Source organism: Thermobia domestica, chromosome 3 (genome assembly GCF_964235325.1).
Source record: "Thermobia domestica chromosome 3, izTheDome1.hap1.1, whole genome shotgun sequence".
In the NCBI taxonomy this organism is placed as follows: Eukaryota; Metazoa; Arthropoda; class Insecta; order Zygentoma; family Lepismatidae; genus Thermobia; species Thermobia domestica.
Window position 1 is genome coordinate 162,171,213 of NC_137456.1, and position 24,828 is coordinate 162,196,040.

Here is a 24,828-nt window from a genome sequence, read left to right on the forward strand (position 1 = left end):
ATATATATATGTATACAGGGTGATTCAATAAGAACGTACCAGGCCTATATCGCAACTAATACTGCACGTAGAGCCTTCAAACAAAAAATTGCATTACCAAATCGCATGTGTAGAATGCAAAAAAAAAAAAAAAAAAAAAAAAAAATAGTAGCGAGACCAGTGGCGTCTCGTGAATACCTCCAACGGGGGGCAACTTCAAAATTTGAAATGGAAAGTGGTATAACTGTTGGAATCGTTCGAAAAGACATAAAATGTCATGCAACTTTTAGACGACAAACTTTGTCGTATCCTTTCCCATTTAGCCGCTAGAGGCATTGTTGCAGACTTGTATCTGACTACCCGTAGCAGGCCTTCATCTGGACTAATAATGCACATAGAGTCATCAAACAAACAACTGAACTACCAAATCGTATGTGTAGACGTCAATAAAAATAGCGACACCAGTGGCGTATCGTGAATATCTCCAACGGGGGTCATCTGCAAAATTTGACATGGAAACAGGGGTTGGTTGTGCTTCCATTGAAACAAGCGCACAATGGAAGAAACGTTGAGAGGAAACACGTTGGCATATTTTTTCCTCTGTGGCAGCAACACGATCGCATTACGAGGTTAAAGTCAGATGATGCGAAGGTTTCTGCATGCGGAACCAAAGGGAAGAGTAAATACTGGTCTGAAACGAACGGGACGTACAACTGTACATACGCGGAATCACAGCGTGTAAGTTGCGACAACAATGGCGTCAACAAGAGACCACAACGGGGGAGGGTACATAGTGTAACAGTAAGAAGAGGTACATTTGCTGCCGTTGAATGAAGCTCTAAATAGGGGAACCAATGACATACGCAATATTTGAAGAGTGGTTTCCGTATGGCTGCGACAGAAGCGCAGTGGATGGGGAGAACTATGATGAGGGACACTGTACGATGCTATAACAAAACGGAAGAAGAAACTATTGGTTGCAACGAAGAAAGACGAACCAAATGTGCTGTTGCCAAAGCATGGAACAAAACATGGGGACAGAAAGCTGAGGCGTTGCAATCAAGCCATTGGAGAAAGATGAGTAAAGAACTAACGAATCAGCTTACCTTCTGCGGAGTGTAGTCTACGCCCCCTGGCTTTCACAAATGTTCAAAGTGATGTCCCCGAACAGCAATACAGCGAAATTCGCTGTACGTAATTGTGAGTAACAGCTTCCAACTCGGCCACATTGATGGTCCGGAATGCGGTTGTAATGCGGTCTTGCATGTTGCGAACTGTAGTTGGTCGGTTGACATACACAAGATCCTTAATTCGAGCCCAAAAAAATAGTCCATACAAGTAAGGTCGAGCGACCGCGGAGGAAACTGTGGATTGGAACCTTTTCCGATCCAGCGTTGCGGAAAGGAACATTTAGCTCTTCCCTACACATGGCAGTATTATGGGCTGAACAACCATCTAATTGAAACCACAGCGTCTGACGTATATGGAGCGGTACGTTTTCCAACAGCGGCTGTAGATGGTGTCGCAAAAAATCACGAAACATTGCACCTGTTAAATGACCAGCAAAAAACCATGGCCCAATGACCTGAGTCCCTACAATGCCACCCCACACATTAATGCGCCACCAGTGTTGCCGATTGACTTCTCTTATCCAGTGAGGGTTCTCCGCTGCCCAGTAATGTGCATTGTGGAGATTCACGTTGCCATCACTGCAGAATGTCGCTTCATCAGTCCATAAAATAAAGTGAATGAAATTCGGATATTCTCTTACGCGGTTGACCACTCAGTTGCAGAACAGAAGCCGTAAATTACAGTCCGCATCACTTAGTTCTTGATACAGAGAGAGGTGGTGAGAGTGAAAATGTGATTTCCACAGAATACGCAGGACACTACCATGACTGATACCATGATCTCGTGCGATCTTCCGCGAAGATACAGCAATAGCGGCAAGTACATCAATGGCAACGTCTTCATTTTGTACGACTCTTCTCCGGACACCATAGCGTCCACACATGTTGCCTGTTTGCCGCAATCGTGCTGTTAATCTCCGCAGCAGATTGGGGGAAATAGCTTGTCGCTGTGGATAGCGTTCAGCGTATAATCGAGCTGCAGCCCTATAATTTTCCCGGCATTCCCCCAAAATCATGAGCATTTGAAACACCTCCAAATTCGTATACCGCATGAATGTTCTTTACTACCGACACTTCCTACTACAATCACTCAAACAACACAATCAAAGAGGTTTCACTGTTTGTGGAAGTTTCGTATTCGTCCCGTCACGAGCTTGTAATGCACAGGGATAATAGAACTCAATGCACGACACCTTGTCCAGTACACTGACCACTAACTCACTGCAGAGATTAATCACTCTCGGACTCTACACGCTTGTGTTACCTGTTTTGGCTACAGCATCGCTCCTTCTGCCCTCTGTCTGACATAGCAGCAATCGTTTGTTCGAGGCCGCATAGACTGTCTTGAGTAAGGTCATGTACGTGTTAGCTACTGGATCTACAAGAGTACCACCACACAATCACTGGCAACGATAAATGAGTGTGCTTTTCTAAACAACGACAAACAAGCCCACGACACATACTCACGGATTTGGGAGATATTTCATATTGTACGTACGCACACAAGATACATTGCGCGTCCATGTCATTGTGGGTCTGGGCTACCCTTGGCTTAGACCACGAGTTAAACCTGCAAAGGCGTCGGCGGTTGTTTGCCAGGGCATGGTTTGCACGTACCCTCCCGTCATTCGCCTGGTGTGACTGGGGACACCCTCGCACCATCTGACTTTCACCTAGTAATGCGATCATGTTGCTGTCACAGAGGAGAAAATATGCCAACATGTTTCCTCTCGACGTTTCTCCCATTGTGTGTTTGTTTCAATGGAGGCACAACCAACCCCTGTTTCCGTGTCAATTTTTGCAGATGAACCCCGTTGGAGATATTCACGATACGCCACTGGTATCGCTACTATTTTTATTGACGTCTACACATACGATTTGGTAGTTCAGTTGTTTGTTTGACGGCTCTGTGCATTATTAGCCGAGATGAAGGCCTGCTACGGGTAGTCAGATACAAGTCTGGAACAATGCCTCTAGCGGCTAAATGGGAAAGGATACGACAAAGTTTGTCGTCTAAAAGTTGCATGACATTTTATGTCTTTTCGAACGATTCCAACAGTTATACCACTTTCCATTTCAAATTTTGAAGTTGCCCCCCGTTGGAGGTATTCACGAGATGCCACTGGTCTCGCTACTATTTTTTTTTTTTTTTTTTTGCATTCTACACATGCGATTTGGTAATGCAATTTTTTGTTTGAAGGCTCTACGTGCAGTATTAGTTGCGATATAGGCCTGGTACGTTCTTATTGAATCACCCTGTATATATATATATATATACAGTATATAGGTTGTTTAAAATGGAAAGATAAGATTCTTCAGCTGTAAAGGGCCTAACCCCTTATGCATAATGCATCTGGGTCGATCACATTTTATGAGCTTAGCGGATAACATTATGTTTTTGAGTTTCATCGGATTTGTTTATTTCGACTCCTGTAATTCCAACAATTCCTTCATGAACATTTCCTTTCAGAATGAATTTATCATGCATTTCAATAAATCTCTCAATATAAAAGTAATAGTACTGATTGATTGATTGATTGATTAAACATCGCCCGGGCCAAAATACTTAAGCTAGAAACTTGAAATTGGACAGGGTTTAGAAGTTGTAATGTAAAGTTCCACTAAGGAAGATATTTGGAAATTCTTCGTGGAAGTGAGAAAGAAGTGTCAATTCTTATTTTAAAATTCTCATTTCTTAGTCTCTGAACCTTAAACATATGAAATTTGACATATGAATTTTCATTTAAAATAACACATCTTTCAATGTTTTTTATACTTGCCTTAGAAGGAAAGAAAGAACGTGAACAGGAAAAAGGAATGGGAATTACAATTATTATAGTAAGGTGTCCATATCTCGGAATCTTAAAGATATTAAATTCGTATTCGGATTTCTTGTTTAAAATAATTAGACATGTATTTCATAGTTTTGATAATTGCCCTAGAAGGGAAGAAAAAGGCGAAAAGGAAAGATGGTGGGATTACAATTGTTATAATTAGATGACCATATCTGGAAATTCGTTATATTATATATATATATATATATATATATATATATATATATATATATATATATATATATATATATATATATATATATATATAACGTTCTGTATATATAATATACAATATATATTAGGGTGGTCCAAATTTATATGGGGAAAAATAAATTTAGGAATTTCTTTGGACTAACCCCCTAAAATGGTTCCATATGGAACCAAATTAAGCCAGGAGAAAAATTAGTTCCATTGAATAATTTTAAATGGTGCCCCAAACAACCTAAAGTTTTGAATGCGTTTACAATACATAGTGTATGGGGAAAAGCTGGAATAAACTCTCGTAATTTAGAAACGGCTCAAGGGAATGAAAAGATGTCTTGGATAATGGAACTAGAGGAAGAGACCAACTTAATTTTGTATACTTTATCAGGGCGGCCGTCTTGAAGTCCGCCATCTTGAATTCAGGTCAAAATTTTTAAATAGGAAGAGGGTCATGTGACATCTTTTTGAGGTAGCATTTCACCTGGTATTATTTTCAAGTTACCTATATTCATGTAAGAGTTATTACGTATGAAAAACAAAATGCTTCATGTAATGTTATTTTATTGCAGTTATGGAACACAGATATGTAAGAATTTTGGAAGTCTTACATAAACTGAAACAAACTGCTTGTTTCGCTTTGAACTACAAATAAGTTTTTTCCATCAAGATGATTCATAGAACATTATGAGGAAAAAGAAAAAAATATAACTTGGAAGAAATTGAAATATCCCTTATTTATGTAGTATCTTTTTGGTAAGTTATGAATCTTATTTGCTACATAGTTCACTTTGTCGCATATAGGAAAAGATTGTCTGTGGGCCTTTATTATCTGCAAAAGAAACTCTTTGTGCTCCTCATTTTTCGTAAGAACGTTGTTGTAATCTTCTATTAGTTACACTCCCTTTTCTGCAGACCGTTTGTTACGTGGATGAATTAAACTATTGTCTTTCCTTGAAGATAGTCATTGATATTTGGTCATGAAGTCTGATCAAACTCAAGAAATCCTTTGGGTATTTTAAATCTCTCGAGGAAAATTTGTTTGTTGTAACAAAATCACTGATTTCTCTTTTCACAAGAATTTTTATGGTATCATCTCTTGCGTGAAGCCTCTTTGCTGCTTCACGGTTTTCCCTTATAGTTTTAATTCTTTCAACCATTTTTTGCTTTTCCATTATGATAAATCCATCATCAAAAAACCCCAATGCTACGTGTTTCTCCGTCAAGTACCAGAGTCGGCGTGAAAATTTAGAAAGAGCCACTTCAGATAATTCAGCATCTATTTGTCTTTAACTGTACAAATCTTTCAAAAATTGTAAATCTTGTAATGGTGAATGGGATGTTTGATCACATTTAAGCCAACTATGAACATATAGTCGGATCAGAAAGTGCATACTCCCCGAAGACCCGTTTCTATTTGCTTCGTTAAACGAAATTGTTGGCGAAAGAGAAATATTTTAAATAGTAGCTTGCTTTACTCATCCACCTTACATGGTGAATTGCTCCAGGCAAACGAAAGGAAACTCCTCAAGGAGATATGCCACCCAAGAATATGATGGTCAGTTCTAAAAATTCCCTGTAATCTTGTCTGCAGTGTCCTGCTTCTACAAGTTTGATAGCAAAATTCAACTCTTCACTTCTTACATCGGAAATATTGTTTCTTACATCATCAATTCCTGGAATAAAGTTAATGCAATCTATTCTAGACCACCCGTTCTGAAAACACTTCAATAGGAGAACGTCCGGTCCAGATGCAAACGAAACACAACAGATATCAAATACACATTTTAAAACTAATTCATAAATGTGGTGTCTACAAGGAAGGTATAGAAGGTTATTTCGGAGCTACTGCTCTAGCAGAATGCAAGCACCGTTGACAAGATCCATATTGCAAGGAGTAGTGTCACAAACTGCCTGCACGAACTTTACCAAGTTCCACTCTTCAAGCGAATATACTATAGTAGAATCAATATGTTCTTATCTTGATGACGACAAAATGGGAACATCAATTACCATCTCCTGTAATAATTATTGATAACCTGCCGGCAGTCTATCTGCCAGTCAAATTCAGCAGTAGTTTTCCGTTCCAATGCACAACTAACGCACTTGATGCACTCTGAAATTGCTTCTTGTAGTTCTATGCAACTTCACTACAGGTTTTCTCTCAGCATCGGTGAATAGAAGACCCATTTATTGCTAGTTCCTCCACATTATGGCCTAATGCCTCTGCCGTCGCTGTCAGAATATGTATTGCTGCTCTATGACTGATCTTTTATCGATTAAGAGCAACACCAGTCTTTGAGTAATAAAATTAGTTTTTCCCCCCTTTTACATCTCTTGGACGGTCCGGGCATACACGCATTCGTATTTACATTTTCTATAACATTCTCGACTGGGTTTTCCTCTTCATTACTTGAACTGCTCCATGTCTTTTGGCGTATAAAGTTCAAATTATTTTCAGAAGTGCATTTTCTTTCGCGTTCCTCTTTCATTTGAAGCCGTGGATATTCCTTTCGTTCTTTCCACGCCAAACTCATGTCTTTACTTTTAGTCGTGTAAGAATTATTAATTTCAAAAGGAGAAATCTTTTCACAGGTAATAATTCTTACATGACTAAAGCTATCTTTAAAATAGTGACAGTTTTGTGTTTCTAGTAAAACCATACCTCAAAACGATATGTCACATGACCCTCTTTCTATTTAAAAAAATTTGAACTGAATCCAAGATGGTGGATTTCAATATGGCCGCAATGGCAGTACTATACAAAATTAGATATGTTTCTTCCTCTATTTCTATTATCCAGGATATCTTTGCATTACCTTTAGCAGTGTCTAAATTACATGAGTTTATTCCAGCTTTTCCTCATACACTATGTATTATAAACGCATTCAAAATTTTAGGACGTTTAGAGCACCATTTAAAATCATTCAATGGAACTAATTTTTCTCCTGGCTTAATTTGGTTCCATATGGAACCATTTTAGGGGGTGAGTCCAAAGAAATTCCTAAATTTATTTTTCCCCATATAAATTTGGACCACCCTAATATATATATATATATATATATATATATATATATATATATATATATATATATGGGTTATTCCATTATAAATCATCAAACAGTCCCCAGGTGACCATCTGAGATTTTGATGAAATTTGGCACACAAGTACCTACATCCTTCGTAAGAAAGTCTGTAATGTTCTGTTTTCCTACCGCTACCTGTTCCTGATAACTTGACCTAGAAGTTTGGCAGTCCGCATTGTGGCTTGCCGAACGCGCTGGCTTTTGTAAGTTTGTAAAGAGCAAGAAATCGGTTACTAATTACGTTACATGGATCAAACTTTTTATGCTATAAATTTACGCATCGTTGTAATGCAGTAATATGTTGAAAGCGGTATGACCATCTTATGTTCGGATATATAAACTATCAAAGTCAGCACTTTTTTTTAACATGTCACAGATTTCCTAGATAAAACAACAAATGTCTGTGTTTGTGCGCAGAACCTTACAGGGTAGTGAACTATATGCACCAGTAATGCAGAGCTGTTTACACTTTATTTACAGTATTTATTGGAAGTTAAAATTGGTATCATTGTAAAAACATCAACTTGTTGCTTATTTTCAGAGCCCTGATTAACTATGTTGACAGTTAAATATGAGTATGATATTTTGGATGAATATTGCTACTTATGTAACAAATAACTTGTGTGAATTTCAAAACCCTGATGTATTTTCTTCCATTTGAAACATCGCCTTTGTCAAAAGGTGTCGGTAGTCTTTCAGGTTTAGAACGGATACGGAGAATGGAAGTAAAGAAGTACATATACGCCAGGTAAAATCATTTACACTGATTGAGCACTTGAAAATATATATTGTAAGACTATAAGAAGAAACAATGTGCCACATAATGAAATTATTTGTTACAAAATAATAGAATTCTGTGGTTCAAAATTACAGTTCAATATTAGTAATAAGAAATTGAGCGTTCAAATAAATAAAGAAACATGCACACAAAGTGAAAAGGAACATAATAAACCTGTGGAATAGGATAGCCCCTATAGCCTTCCCATGGAGAGGCTATTGCAATGCAGGGTTCCATTATCTTTATAGAACACCACGAAAGGATGCACAGCTGTCTGGGATTTCTCCCAATGGCACCCGTGAACCTCGTCCTGTATAACGAAAGTGTAATTTTCGGCAAAATCCAATAAAACAATTAGCTCTGCTTTCTGAAGTGAAGTTTTTATATTACTCATGTATGCAGCTTGAGCCTTGGCTATGTAATGGTGCTGTATAAGACTATCAATTCCCTGAGTCAATGTGTCCCAAAACTCATTCACAGAGAGCTGTAGGATTTGTAATGTCAACCGGTCTGTGTGAACCTAGTTTTTAAATTTAACACAGTCATCGCCTTCAAGTAAGTGCTTATTAAAACGTTTTACTAAATAATCTTGCACAGCCTTCTTCCTTCCACAGTTGCCACAGTAATGTAACCTACACTGCTCGTTGCATCACACACTGCAATGTTCAGCAGTGTCTTGTAGATGTGTCCTGGTCCAGGAACGGCATCGATCATCAGTTTCATGTTTTGATGATATTGACACACACACATACAGAATGAGTGCCAGTTGCCTTAACTGTAATGCACCACTTTGGCCTTAAGGCAGAAAACTTTGCAAACCCAATTTGAAACTGGGTTTCTGTTAGCAGAATTCAACATGTTTCATGTATATTCATTAGTAGTAACCTTTTTTGAACTTGAACTTTACCTTCATCTGTATGCACATAAATACATTTTTTCATTTCAGGACAGATTCTGGAACATCCATCGCTTTCATAAATGAAACTACGTCATTCACTGTTACCTGGGGAATTATTTTCCGAGGCTTCTGTTCTTGAAGTGATAGGATTCCTTTCTCATCTTAAGTTCTTTGCTCTTCGCCCTAAATAATCTGAGGCTCTAAAACTATGCAGTTTTTCTGATACTCCAAGTTGCAGGAGCAATTCTTAAGATTTGGACTTTCTGTTTATAGGAAAATGTTTTATGATACTTTTCTACAAGCTGCTGTATAAGCATAGAGAAATTAGCATACCTGTCACATGTCTTTTTAGTAGAGAAACATAGTGCTCGGTATTCCAAGAACATTTTCTCCTGTACGACATTTGCTATCTGCTTCACCTTTCTCTTGCTGTATCCTTGTCTGTCTCTCTTACTTACATTCTTCAGTGGTGAGCAGCCTAGAGATTTGAGAGACACGTTTAGTTGCTCCTAGTGAACAGTGTGTGGTGTGTAGCTAGGATGATACTTATCATCATTATCACTGCTGTTTCTGGAACTGGCACATCTAACATGTTTAGCAAAACTTCTGTCCTGGCACGAGCTTAACACTGAAGCTCATTGATTTTGTCCTCATCCAGAGTGGAGAGGGACTCGAAGTAAAATTACTTCCATTCTCCATATCCGTTCTAAACCTGAAAGACTACCGACACCTGTTGACAAAGGCGATGATTTCAAATGGAAGAAAATACATCAGGGTTTTGAAATTCACACAAGTTATTTGTTACATAAGTAGCAATATTCATCCAAAATATCACACTCATATTCAACTGTCAACATAGTTAAATCGAGCTCTCAAAATAAGCAAAAAAATTGTTTTCTTGCAATGATACCAACTTTAAAATCTCATAAATCCTGTAAATATAGTGTAAACAGCTCTTCATTACTGGTGCATATAGTTCACTACCCTGTAATGTACTGCACACAAACACAGGCATTTGTTGTTTTATGTAGGAAATCTGTGACATGTTAAAAAATGAACTTTATAAACGGTAATGTAAAAAAGTGCTGACTTTGATAGTTTATATATCCGAACATAAAATGGTCATGCCACTTTCAACATATTACTTCATTACAGCGATGCATATATTTATAGCAGAATACGTTTGACCTATGTAACATAATTAGTAACAGTTCTTGCTCATTAGAAACTTAAACAATCAGCGTGTTCTTCAAGTCATGATGCGGACTGCCTCTCTTCTAAGTTAATTTCTTAGGAACTGGTAGAGACAGGAGAATAAAAAGTTACAGGCTTTCTTAAGAGGGATGTAGGTACCTGTGTGTCAAATTTCATCAAAATCCCTGATGGTCGACTAGGGATTTTTTTCTAATTTCGGTGATTATATATGGACTGACCCATATTATATATATATATATATATATATATATATATATATATATATATATATATATATATATATATATATATATATATATATATATATATATGGTATTTAGATTTTTCATTTATAAGAATTAAGGACATGTTTCAACTTTTTTTATATTGTCGCTAGAAGGGAGGAAGAGAGACGGGGTCACAATTGATAAAATATGATGGCAGTATTTTGTGAAAATTGGTGTTTAACATTTTATTTAAAAATAAGTAAAGACGTGTTTGAGACTTTCTTTTTACGTTTCCCTTAGAAGGAAGGAAAAAGTGGGAAGAAAAAGGATGGGAGTTGTAATTGTTAAAATAACATGACCATATCTCAAAATTCCTTAAGAGTAGAGACATGAAATTTGGTATTTAGATTTTTCATTTAAAGTAACTAGAGACGTGTTTCAACGTTTTGTTAAAAGTTTCCCCTACAAGGGAGGAAGAAAAAAAGAAAAAAAAGAGCGAGATTTACAGTAATCGTTGTAATACGATGGCCATATCTCGAAATCCCTTAAAGTTAGAGACATGAAAGTTGGTATTAGGCTTTCAATCTCTCTATATAAGCGAAGTGCTAACTGGTTGACTGACTGACTGATCAACACCCAGGCCGAATTGCTTGAGCTAGAAACTTTAAATTTGGACAGGGCATAGTATTTGTGATGTAAGGTTGCATTAAGGAAGGATTTTTGAAAATTAGAAGAGGAAAGAAAAGAGGTTTTACAATTATCATCGTAAGATGTTCACATCTCGGAATCTCTAAATGTTAGAGAGACATGAAATGTGATATATGGAGTTCTCATTTAACATAATTAGATATATCTTTCGGGGTTTTGGGACTTTGACCTAGAAGGGAAGAAGAGAGATGAGAAGGAAAAAATAGTAGGAATTACAATTATTATAATAAGATGTTCATATCTCGAAATATCTCAGAATGTATACGAAAGGAATAATTGATTACGAAAGAAAATAGAGTTATCATTAATGGGGAATGGTTGAAACCAGTCCAAATTGTAGAGACAGAATTCAAACGGTATATGGTAGACGTAAGCGTGCATTTAAAGGACAATTTGGAAATGGTGAGTAAAGAAAAAAAAACATAGTGAATTGAAAGAAGCTTTTGATCGGTCAAAATAATTGAGAGTTCTGCCTATTATTGTGGGTAGTAGAGGAGCAATCCAGAAGATAACAGAGAGATGGGCGAGGAATTAACCATTATTCATTTTGATGATATGAATGATTGCATTGATATCTTCTATCGAAATTGCTAATTCACATCTCAATTGCTAGTTATTTCTGGAGTGTAAGCATTTTAATGTGTAAGTGTATAGTCCTTTAACCTTTCCAGGGAAATTTCTGAATCAAGCGCGGACAGATGCCAATCTGTAAGAGAAAAATATCCTAGCCAATTAGAGACACAAAATTCGGTATTTGTATTTCTCATTTAATGTAATGAAAGACGTGTTTCAGTTTTTTATATTTGCTTCTACAAGGGAAGAAAAGATGGAAAAAAAAGACTGAAATTATAGTTTCTATAATTGCATGGGCGTATCTCGAAATTTCTTTATGTGAGATGAGTGAAATTTGGTATTTCGACTTTTCATTTAAAATACTTAAAGAAGTTTTTCAGCGTTTTTTGATGTTTATTCTACAAGGGAAGAAAGAGTTGCGGTTGCAATTGTTAAAATAAGGTGGTCGTATCTCGAGATCTCTTATATTATCATACCAAGTTTAATCCATATCGGATGAGTTAGTCTGAAGTCATATATAGTCAATAATTTGTTAATGAAAAATCAAGTAAACGAAGTTTAAAAATAGTTTTTTTTTGGGGGGGAGAGCGGGAAGGGGATTCATTTGCAGGGTCACGTCATAGCATGGACAATACTGCTTCCTGATAGTAAAAGAATGTAATTCAAATATTGATCGAACAGAAAAACGCATCCATTTAAATATCCTTGGGGCAAAATATCTTTAGAAAGCATTCTTTCAGATACTCTCACCACAGAATTTTATATAGTGAAAAACCGGGACAGTAAAGTATTCGATAGAAAATTAAGATATGTTCTATTGCTATTTTCATATTTCTATTGCTATCTTATTTGAAAGGAGATTATCTCTTCGTAGAAGAAGTATTTTTATCTAATCCTGTAAATATTTTAGTTTACTTACTTGTGACCGGACTCTTTTGTAAGCTGTTGTACATGTTCTTTCTGCGATTGTTGGAGGTAGCGTTGTAGCAAGCGTGATGGGAGTAGAGGAGAGGCAGATCTCCTTCAACAGGTGGTCTCGTGAACATACAGGACACATAACACACCCAGAATAGAAAGGTAACAGACATGAAAAATGCACACGTTCCCATAAACACCAGAAGATTCAGCTCCTCGTATCGAACTTCCTCCTGCTCGGTTGGCGGAAAATAACTTCCATTCCTTAATACTGAATCCATCTGTAAAAGATGCATGAAGTAAAATATTAATTTTACTATTCTTTAAAAAGGATATTTTATTGTTTTCTCCAAGATTTGAAAACTACATAATCCATTTAAAGTTTTTTTTGTATGTTATTGAAAATGACAGTAGTTGTAAATAAGTTTACATATACAGCGTGAACAATTTGTCTTGAAACGCTCTTGTAACCTTTGAAACAAGAAAAATGCTATAATTTCTACGATACAATCGGCGAAGAGAAATCGTTTGACATACTATATATCATCACCAAATTAACACAGTAAACACTGAAAAATTGTATTTAAAAGAAGTACGTTCAATTACTACACATTTCAGATGTACAAGGTGCAAGAGTCAAAAGTCAGATTACCCCTTATGTAGGCGAGATATAAGTGTATGCAATGTAATCTGTATATGTTTCTTTGTAGATAGTGATTTACTGTTGTGTTTCATTGTAAGTACCTCTCATTGTTTGTATGTAGTGTATTTTATTATTTTTTCTAGATAGTACGCTCGATGCGACAACTATTTTGGACAGAACTGTACAAATCTACAATCGCTTAATAGGATTAGTTCAAGCCCTTCAGGATTGGGTGCGACAGCGTAACTTAATGCAAAATTCATAAATTCACATAATCCGAAAACCAGCTTAAAATCTCAGAGTGTGCAACTAAACTTAATGGGTACAAGATGTACTATAGTGCGTCCAGTAAGAGAACGTCTCTGACAGCTCGCAGTGACATTGCCACTACTCGCGTGTCAAGGTTTTTTTTTTCGGTGCAACTGTAGTGGCAATTTAATTAATGGTATAAGACAGAGTGATCGTGGTTGGTAACACTGGTATCAAAGTAGGGGCTGCAATGTCCCACCACATGTGGTAACAAACGTCAGAGACCATCTCTTGTTGGCCGTGCTATAGTACTTTTATTTTGGACACTACTGTTTGGCAAAATTCACAGTAAGGCAAGGCTTTGGAAAATAGTCTTCTTAGACTTCTGATTGCGGATCTGGCTCAAGATACGTTAAAAAGAAACCTTGACTGTTCGGAAATGCAGAGAATTTTATTTAGCATTGATTCGTCCCAAAACGAACTTCCCGATCCGCCTTCAGAAAAGTTAAACGTGCTGTACGGAATTTAGTTGGGTGCATGGTCAGCACATTATCTTTCACCAGTGTGAAAGATGAAAGTTCACTACGTTTTTATGTCAGGTGATCCTTAATTGTTTTAGTATATTGAGTCAACACCGATATTTCTATGTTGTATAGGGAATCGAATTCTGAGTTAGGTTATAACAGGCTTGCGTCATCATCTTAATCTTATTGTCAAAATTTGGCTTTTTATCTTATTAGATTTTTTTCTGTAACGGAAATTATTTAAATGTGTGTGTTTCTCAAAACCACACTATTTGGAAACTTTTGAGAACAAAAATTTAGGCTTTAAGAGCTTGTGAAATTAAGATCGTATCTTATACTTCGTCCAGTTCATCACAGCCGCATTTTTAAAAGTTTAGAGGATTAGGTTTTTAGTAGTGTTTTCAATTTCATCAGAGTATCATTTTGGATCAAGTTAGCTGTTGCACTCCTTAATATACACAAGTGCCTCTTCTCTAGGAATCGTGACGACAGTGTCTAGGACGAAACATTTTCTCCCTCCTAAACTGACATGATATCAAATATATTTCTTCGATATTAAAAAAAAATGAAATTGCAGTTTCTTGATTAAATTTAGAAGGATAAAAAATTGATCTGTTGCAACAAAGCTCCTCAGGATCCGAAAATTCGTTCCCATTAAACATTACAAACTAAATCAACTTTTCTAATCAACAGCAAAACTCTCAAATCGACGTTACAGCTACGCATGGACTGTCAACGCATGGACTACCACCATAATACGTAATTGTTAACAATTTATCATTGTTACTAGAAATAACCTGTTCTTCTCGTGAATAATTGTGCCTGTAGGTCTTGAATCTTCAAGCGAAAAGGTTGGTTTTGTTTGTGTACATAAAATACAAATATGTAATAAAAATTTCTTTAAATATTTAAGTTAAAGTTTTAACGTAAATACGAGTAAACGTATTAACATTAAAATTTTTCAAATGTTGACTAAGAAAAGGCGCAGTTAATTTAACTTTTTTCATATAGTTTTTCATAATAATAATAATAATAATAATAATAATAATAATAATAATAATAATAATAATAATAATAATAATAATAATAATAATAATTATAATAACAACAACAACAACAACAATCGCAAAAGTTTTGAAGGTCAAACATTTTATAGAAACCAGTATTGTAGCAAAAGTAAAAAGCCGGGGGGGGGGGGACCAACTAGGCGGTTGGGAGTGGCATTGGTTGAGAAAGAAAGTAGTGTCTTCTGCTTTAGCATCTACTTTTTTACACTAAGCGTGTTCTAATTTAGTTCGATTTTTCAAAACAGAAATCAAAAAAGCACTAATTCAAACAAAACATTACAAATAGGCAAGTTAAATTACTATATTATAACAAATATAAATTAACATTATGAACTACTTGCCTTTATTGTTTTTTTAAGTATTAATAGAGAATGTTGATGCTAGTTTTAATTTCAGCTCCAAAGTTGAAGCAGCGAGAGCTCACTGCTTGTTCTTCACATTGTATTTCTTCATTCATGTGCTTTATTTTGATTGATATGCCTCACTCACAGTGATAAGTTCAGAGGTTACCACAGAGAGTTCCCCAGAGCTTCGAAATTGCCCTCCTGGAGCATTCCTTCAATCATGATTAACCTGGCTTACTATGTTCTCGCAGCACTATTTTCAGCCCTGTTTGCTTAAACCTCCCGTGAGGGAATCTTCTGAAATGATCACTGCTCACACGAAGAAATGTCCTGGTTTCAACAAATATTTCAATTATTTTTGTTAAGTTTAGTATGTTTTGAACTTAGTTCTCAAAGCTTTTCATAACATTTTTGCAGATTGAAACATGTCGCACTGTGGTTATAAACTTTGCTTCTGATCACCCTTGAGTTGTTTTAGTATAATATTTCCTGAATAATTGCTTAAATATAAGAATGCTTTTTATTTATTATGGGTTGCGGGAACAGGGGAGATAAGAACACTTTAGTTATTGTGAGTTGTACTGTGAAACATTTCTGAGTTCTGTACTGCCAGCAAGATTGAGAAAAGAAATACTAAAGGTAGTTAGCTCGAGGACAACGAATCTCGATGGTCTTTTTTTTTTTAATTATGGATTAGTAAAAGTATTATAGTTATATTGGTTATATTTGTACGCTAAAGAATTATTAGTGAAAGTAACCAATTATGAAAGAATTACTGAACGAAAATTCTGGGTGGAAATAGGAGAACCCAAGGAAATTATGTCGTCCATAACAAACTCAGTTGGCCAGAGAGATCGAACTAGAGACTCCTCGCAGAGAGCACATCAGCGCTGAGACATGGTGTGTTCATAATTATGAATTCGAGTTTACCATTTCTTAATGATCATACTTCTAAATTGTACGCTATCGGAACAGCAAATTTATCAAGAAACTATCTTCGATATTTCCAATATTGAGCATTAACTGATTTGTCTTTGTATTTTTCCAACTATTAGTCGCAAGTACACTATATTATTTATATATATATATATATATATATATATATATATATATATATATATATACCGTATTTACTCGCGTAATTTTCGCACTTTAGACGAAAAAAGTTATGAAACAAAGGTGCGTAAATTACGCGGAAAAAAAATAGCCACATCAGTGAACATCTAATTTCTTTCCTCAGTCAAAATAACACGAAAATACCGGCACACATTTTCTTTGTAGCAAGAATTGACTAATTCTAAATTTGTAGAAAAATAACATTAACAAATTGATTAAGAAGTCGTGTGGTTTCTTATCTTAGAAATCACTATCAAGTCCTCGCGTGCGCAAATTACGCAAGGAAAATAAAATATACAGAAATTGCCCTTCAAAATTGGGATGCGAAAATTATGCGAGGGCGAAAATTACGCGCGTATTTACGGTATATAGCATTCAATGCCGTGTATGGAAAGTTTATCACTCAATCATTTGAAGATGAAGTACAATTACTTGATGTAAAGTTGAAAAACATTTATCTTTTCTACGTATACACACATTATTATTTACAAATAACAGCTAATTTTGTATCAGGTTTCCTAAGATACGGGAGGTCATATCGGTCACTTTGATACCTAATTAGATAAGCTTGGGAAATATTTTCTATTCATAGAAACGTGATTCTCATTACTATCTTATTTTCCCCCTAGATGAGGACATTAAAGAATCGTTATTTTGTACAGGGTGTATAAGTTTGCTTGTATTTTTTAAAAATGACTTTAGTAGACATGAAGGTAGGTATCGTAACGAACCTTAGAACTGGATCTAGTCCGAAAACAATTGAAACGTTGGTGTAAAAGCAGTCGCATAGTCAAACTAATGTTTGTAAATTAAGGGAAATTTTCCTAATCTAGAGAAATTCGCTACTTAAATTTAGCAAATAGGGATATAGGGATTTTTTAAAGTCGAATATTGAAATCGAGGGAAGGTTCCTGCCTGTTCTGCCTAATACCTGTTCTGCCTAATGACCATCCAGCACTTTGTAATGCATTTTTGAATTAATCTTATCTCTAGGCAGAACAGGAATTCCTGTTCTGCCTAGTACCTGTTCTGCCTAATTCACACAAAAGGGATATTTAAATTTGAGGGAAATTTATTAGTACCTATTTTCCCTTAATTTTCAAATACCATTCAAGAACTCTTTAGATTGAACACGCGAGTAGAACGAATTGTTTCATGAGACCAAATATCCCTAAAAATCATTTTAGTATAACAAATGTAGGGAAAGTGTCCGGTATAATGTTAAAAGCAAAACACCACAATTACGTTGAGTAAAATGATTACACAATTTACTAGAGATAAATACTTCCAAATATCTACAAAGGAAACTTTAGAAGAACAAAGTTTGCTCTAGAATAACAAGAAGTTTTAACTTCTTAAAGTCACATATATATCGTTTCAATTTGAGAGAGAACAAAACTTCGAAACTTCGAAACGCATACTAAACCCACACACAACCTTCATTGTTATAAATGTAAACTGTAAGCTACAGGGTCTACATAGGAAATCAAATCCAATTGACCCGACTCTAATCTACTTTGCAAGGACTTGATTCTCTGCTGAATACGCTTATATTTTAGTTTCTGTTCTCTTGGTTTCTTCCCAACTTCAAGAAGCATCATTGATCTTTCATTTTCGTTTTGCTCTTGCTGTAAAAGCTGGACAAGGGTAAACATATTCGGATGTTCCTTTGTCAGCCTTTTATTAAACTTCGAATGCCAGCCCTCCACTATATTGGTTGTCCTTTCTTCTCCGTTGTCATAATGGTTCCATACTTCACTGGAAAACATTTAAGAGAGCATTAGTATTGAACAACACTAAGCAAACAAATTGTAACGTTTACGAATAGATAATTGTCTGAAATATCTGTTGAAGTTTCAACGAAAAGCGCATCAAGTTTCCTGCCAAAATGTATGAAATTCAGCGTGCAGTAAACAGACTGAAAGTTCTAACACACGGTACAAAATCGCCACAGTCAAAGTGGGAGGAGACAGAAGTACAAAAGAATAATCTCTTCACACTGAAATGTATCGACATGGGGAGCTCAGATATTTGAAAATGAAAATGAAATCTCTGAGTTTTACGTCCCACGATTATGCCAGTTAGGCTAAAGGAGACGGTGATGATGAGTGATGAATGAAATGGTGGAATGAAGAAAGTGGGAGGAAACGGGAGAACCCCGAGAAAATCCACACACACGGTGTTTGTCCACCACAAAGTTCACTTGGCGGGGGCTGGGATCGAACCCGGGACCTCATATTTGAATATCCATAATTATTACACTTACACAGCTTACCATTACTTCAGCCATTAATAACATATGAAATATACGTAAATTACATATGAATTACTGTAATTAATTTGCGGGCTTTTGAGAATGGTGTCAGTGTCACTTTATTCAGTGACAATCAGAGCCATTTCCGAAAACTATATGTTTAAGGAAATACTGGAATTGATCAACATAAGCAAATAGTTTTGTCTGTCTTTTTTATTGCAATTTTGGACCAATATACTAAACTTGACTGTAGATCATTTCCTAATGCTACTGTTCGTGGTTGTTTCTTCCACTATACTTAGTTCATCTGGAGAAAACAAAGTCCAGTAACTGGGTTTATCTTCATTGTGCAGTCAAGATATGCAAGTTAGAAGGTGGATACGACAAGCTAGTGCTTTACCACTTGTACCCATTGATAAAATTGGTGATATGTACTTACACATACAAGAAGATGCACCAGAAGTGCCGAATCGAGACAATTTTCACGATTATTTCGTTGAAACGTGGTTGGACGATACAGATGCCAAGATCGCACCGTAAGTACTGTATAGTTAGGTTTAGTTTTTCTTACGAATTATATAAAGTATATGTAATTTCCTATTGCAGTAATTTTTCCTCATTACCGATTTGGGTTTAGTATATTGGTCCAAAATTGCAATAAAAAAGACAGACAAAACTATTTGCTTATGTTGATCAATTCCAGTATTTCCTTAAACATATAGTTTTCGGAAATGGCTCTGATTGTCACTGAATAAAGTGACACTGACACCATTCTCAAAAGCCCGCAAATTAATTACAGTAATTCATATGTAATTTACGTATATTTCATATGTTATTAATGGCTGAAGTAATGGTAAGCTGTGTAAGTGTAATAATTATGGATATTCAAATATCTGAGGTCCCGGGTTCGATCCCAGCCCCCGCCAAGTGAACTTTGTGGTGGACAAACACCGTGTGCGTGGATTTTCTCGGGGTTCTCCCGTTTCCTTCCACTTTCTTCATTCCACCATTTCATTCATCACTCATCACCACCGTCTCCTTTAGCCTAACCGGCATAATCGTGGGACGTAAAACTCAGAGATTTCATTTTCATTTTCAAATATCTGAGCTCCCCATGTCGATACATTTCAGTGTGAAGAGATTATTCTTTTGTACTTCTGTCTCCTCCCACTTTGACTGTGGCGATTTTGTACCGTGTGTTAGAACTTTCAGTCTGTTTACTGCACGCTGAATTTCATACATTTTGGCAGGAAACTTGATGCGCTTTTCGTTGAAACTTCAACAGATATTTCAGACAATTATCTATTCGTAAACGTTATAATTTGTTTGCTTAGTGTTGTTCAATACTAATGCTCTCTTAAATGTTTTCCAGTGAAGTATGGAACCATTATGACAACGGAGAAGAAAGGACAACCAATATAGTGGAGGGCTGGCATTCGAAGTTTAATAAAAGGCTGACAAAGGAACATCCGAATATGTTTACCCTTGTCCAGCTTTTACAGCAAGAGCAAAACGAAAATGAAAGATCAATGATGCTTCTTGAAGTTGGGAAGAAACCAAGAGAACAGAAACTAAAATATAAGCGTATTCAGCAGAGAATCAAGTCCTTGCAAAGTAGAATAGAGTCGGGTCAATTGGATTTGATTTCCTATGTAGACCCTGTAGCTTACAGTTTACATTTATAACAATGAAGGTTGTGTGTGGGTTTAGTATGCGTTTCGAAGTTTCGAAGTTTTGTTCTCTCTCAAATTGAAACGATATATATGTGACTTTAAGAAGTTAAAACTTCTTGTTATTCTAGAGCAAACTTTGTTCTTCTAAAGTTTCCTTTGTAGATATTTGGAAGTATTTATCTCTAGTAAATTGTGTAATCATTTTACTCAACGTAATTGTGGTGTTTTGCTTTTTACATTATACCGGACGCTTTCCCTACATTTGTTATACTAAAATGATTTTAGGGGTATTTGGTCTCATGAAACAATTCGTTCTACTCACGTGTTCAATCTAAAGAGTTCTTGAATGATATTTGAAAATTAAGGGAAAATAGGTACTAATAAATTTCCCTCAAATCTAAATATCCCTTTTGTGTGAATTAGGCAGAACAGGTACTAGGCAGAACAGGAATTCCTGTTCTGCCTAGAGATAAGATTAAATTAAAAATGCGTTACAAAGTGCTGGAGGGTCATTATGCAGAACAGATATTAGGCAGAACAGGAAGACACCCGAGGGAAATAGTCCCGTTGAGTTGCAGACTGATTTTAGAGCTGTTTTCCTATCTGCATTCTATGGATGAGTCAGGTAATTTCGTCTCCTCTACTATGAACCTAAATGTAAGGTTCCGAAGTTTACATTTTCAGTTCCAGACAACGCGTCTGGTAGGTAAACAAAGCATAAACAGGTGTGTTTCATCTAATTTTCACGTAAGTTTATTTACCTAGCTTATCTTTGACCTATTGTCTCTTTAAAGTTTCTTTTATCGGAAACTAAAATTTTAATTCTCTGTCATTATAATATGTATAAGCCAATCCGAAACTATAGTTTTAAGTTCCATATGTTGCTCATGTGTGTGGAATCCATCGAAAATAAATGCTGGAAATACTGGCGGAAATACGTCATGCTTGACTCATTAAGAAGAATCGATAAACCTCAATTATCTTTAGTTCCATTCGTAGTCTTTTAGTAAATAACCTTTCTCCGTGTCTCAGTTCTTCCATTACTGTGAAGAAGGATAGAGTATTCGGGTAGTGGACAAGTCAGAGCGGTTACACCATGTGCCGCTGACGGAGTTACAATGCTTCAGATGTGATTTTCGCTGTCCTAGTTGTCCTATGAGAACAAAGACTCGAAGAATTAGTCAGGTAAGCATGGGTGCCAGTGAATTACTGCGGCTTTGAATTAAAAAAAATAATTGAAGTTGAGTATTGGTTGGGTTAGTGTTTGAGCTAACTGAGGAAAATCCATCAATAATATTGAACAATATGACCTGATCATTTTATTTTAGTAATTATTGAAGTTAGCACATTTGTCACATAAAACAAGTAACAGTGTCACAGTGTACACCTCGGGAAGGAGTTTGGTTTGCTACTCTGTACACAACATGAAAATTGAAGTTCGAATTTTTTTAACGGCTCAAGAATGGAAGTTCCTTGAAGCCATTAATTAGCCCATCACTCTTCACGCAAAAACTAATGTACTTGAGAGGACACTAAACGAAACAGTACATATTTAAATTGTGCGCCGGCTGTAGGCTATCGTCAGCAATGCATTTCCCATTACTGTCCATTCCCCACTCAAAAACTTCAATGTTGCCATGGCGTCAGATTTTTATTATATTTAACATTTACTAATGACGTGATATTTTCTCAATATTGAAACCGGAAGTTGATAATATATTTCTCCGCTGCCAGATTTAATGAAGAGATTAGTGGAAATTAAATATATTCTTTGGACACTTAATTGTCTGCAGGAAACCACTAGTCGCTATCTATTACTGTTTTTACTCTATAGCGATCAACGCTAAAACCGGAAGTGGTTAATAACTATTCCGGTTCGAATAGAAGGTTAAGAAAGAAGATTTCTAGCACTTCTGATTTTAGTAAAAAGTTAAGGATGGAGACAAAATGTATTCGTGGGACAATTGGTCGACTGAGGGAAGTCACTTCGTGCTGTCTATTATGCTTTATAGTGATTAACATTAAAACCGAAAATGGTTTTCTATCATTTCTAGCGTAAATAACATATCCATCGGGTTCTGCTCCTAACTTTTGATCACCCAACATTCAGGTCAAAATAGATGAACCATCAAGAGTTTGAGACTTGTTTTCTCCCAGACGGATAGATTGAGCAAATACCTAAGAGTTTTTGGTAAACCAAGTTCCTTAAAAATTCATCTTTCTCTCAGCACTTGTGAACTATTGTCGTAAGAGCAAAAGTGCCAACATTCACACACTCTAAGGAAAATTTAACTTAAAGTATGAAATTGTGTGTCGTTGGGAATTTGAGAGAACTTAACCAACACTGGGTCAGACGGAAGTAGCTTCTATGCCTTGTCCCCTGGAAAGGCTACAGTGCTTATAGACTTTCGGATTTCCGATTAGACAACGAAGCTGGCTAGGGCCGCAGAATTCAAAGAAGAACATTTTGATTTTTTTTCTATTTTTTTCTAACGTTTTACGTTTTGTTTAGTTTGGTACATTTCACTACTACTCTAAAATAACTAACCTAAACACACAGATATTTTTAAATATCTACATGTACTGTAAAATACCGTACTTCCCTGTGGCCAAAGCAAAACTGTCAAAGATATGCCGAGACGAATTTATAAGTGGACAATTTATGGCGGATGGGTGTAATGGCTAGGGATGCGCACGAGACGAGTCGAGACAGGATTTTCCTGACAAAATTCGAATCGAGACACGGCTCTTCCAATAGAGAAATATACATTTTTCGAGTCGAGACATCACTTTTACAGCACTTTTTCGAGACGAGACAGCCACAAATCTTGTCTCGTGCGTATCCCTAGCATCGGCGAGTGAGGGATCTCTGGCCGTAAATTGCTTAGGGGCACAATATGCCGTAATCGTACATAAATCAAATTACAACTGACTACAAGAAAGCTCAATATGAGGCAGGCACGTAGCCAAGGAGGGGTCCTGACCCCCCCCCCTTCGAGACCAGAAATGAAGAAAATAAGGAAGGACGAAACAAAATGAAATGAGAAAAAGAAGGATCAGCGTTAAAAAATTTTAAAAATACAGTAAGCTTTGGTTACTCTTTCTTTTGAGGAGATTTGTATTATTTGCAATACATGGTGGTGAAGTGAGCGTGATATCCTGGAAGAGTCAGGGAATTTGAAATTTCTAGAAAAGTTACGGAATTCTCAGAATTTCTGCTACTAGTCAGGGAGATTTCAAGCTTTCGAAACCATAGTGCCGTTGTGTAACAGCGTGGACATTTTTTATCAATTTTTCGTCATCGCATCCTTGCAGTATCAAACATTTTATTTCAAAAACAATTTTCTACTGCTCCTTTAACCTTTCATTTGGAACAGACAGTAGTTGACGGAATAATAAAAACAAAATTTTATGTGAAAAAAAAAAAAGTTTTGTTAACATTTGATTCAACAGAGGAAAAAAAAGCAGATATTGTATAATGTTTTACAAGACATTATTGAGTATGTACTTTTTATAATAGTGAATATGTACTTTCTATAATAGTTGAGGTCATAATGAAAGGACAATGGTTATATTTGAATAAACAGAGGAAGGGCGTAAATATTGTAAAATCTTTTTCAATTTTTTTTTTATTATTTTACTCGAGATTTCTTCATAGTTTGTTATTAAAATACTTACCAACATATCCTCATTTTATTGTTCTAACAAACCAATATGTGTTGACAGTAAAGATGTTTAGATTGATCGAGCTCCTGAGCTTTCAGAACTTCATGTCACTCCCCCCCGTTACGAAATCCTGTCTAAACGAACCAATATATGTTCCAGTAAAATAGTTTAGAATGATCGAACCTCTGATGTGATGACCACAGTATTTGATGTCATGGACCCCTCCCACTTCACGAAATCCTGGGTACGTACCTGCATGAGGTATACTTAAAATAGGTTGGGGATCTGCGTTCCAGAAATAAGTACTATTCCATTAAGCTATGTGATCCAGAATTAAGGAGGATAATCTAAAGGAAAACATGTAATTTAATGTAACTAATTGCAAACTAGTATAAGTTTCTTATTATTTGGTTAAAACCGTGCTCCATTGACATTAAGTTCGTGTATTTATAATTATACATTGCTAATTCCACATTCCTTTTGCTTTTAACGGGGTTGTTCATTAAGAACTTTCCACTTTCTATATATATAGTTGAGGCAAAGACTAAACTTAATCACGGAGAAGTTCAAAGTTTGACTTCAAATAAAGTGTTTTAATCAATGAACAGTTTCTGTCTTGACACATGCGTTTGCTCTTTCCTGAGATTTTAACCACATTTAAGAACGAAAGAGACTGAGAAGCTTTCTTGGATGAACATCTGCTATGCTTATAAATTTGGGTTATTAATGGTATTTATATTAATTTATTTATCTCTAAGAAAAATATTTA

The 24,828-nt window shown here is 35.8% G+C and overlaps 1 long non-coding RNA gene across 2 annotated transcripts in view; it reads right to left on the minus strand.

The window, feature by feature from the left end:
* Positions 1 to 24,828, minus strand: part of LOC145680855 (uncharacterized) — a 70,081-nt gene that overhangs the window by 11,896 nt on the left and 33,357 nt on the right. For both annotated transcript variants that reach the window (XR_014130688.1, XR_014130687.1), the window contains exon 2: positions 12,528 to 12,804. This is a non-coding gene — a long non-coding RNA (uncharacterized LOC145680855). The remainder of the gene's footprint in view (positions 1 to 12,527; positions 12,805 to 24,828) is intronic.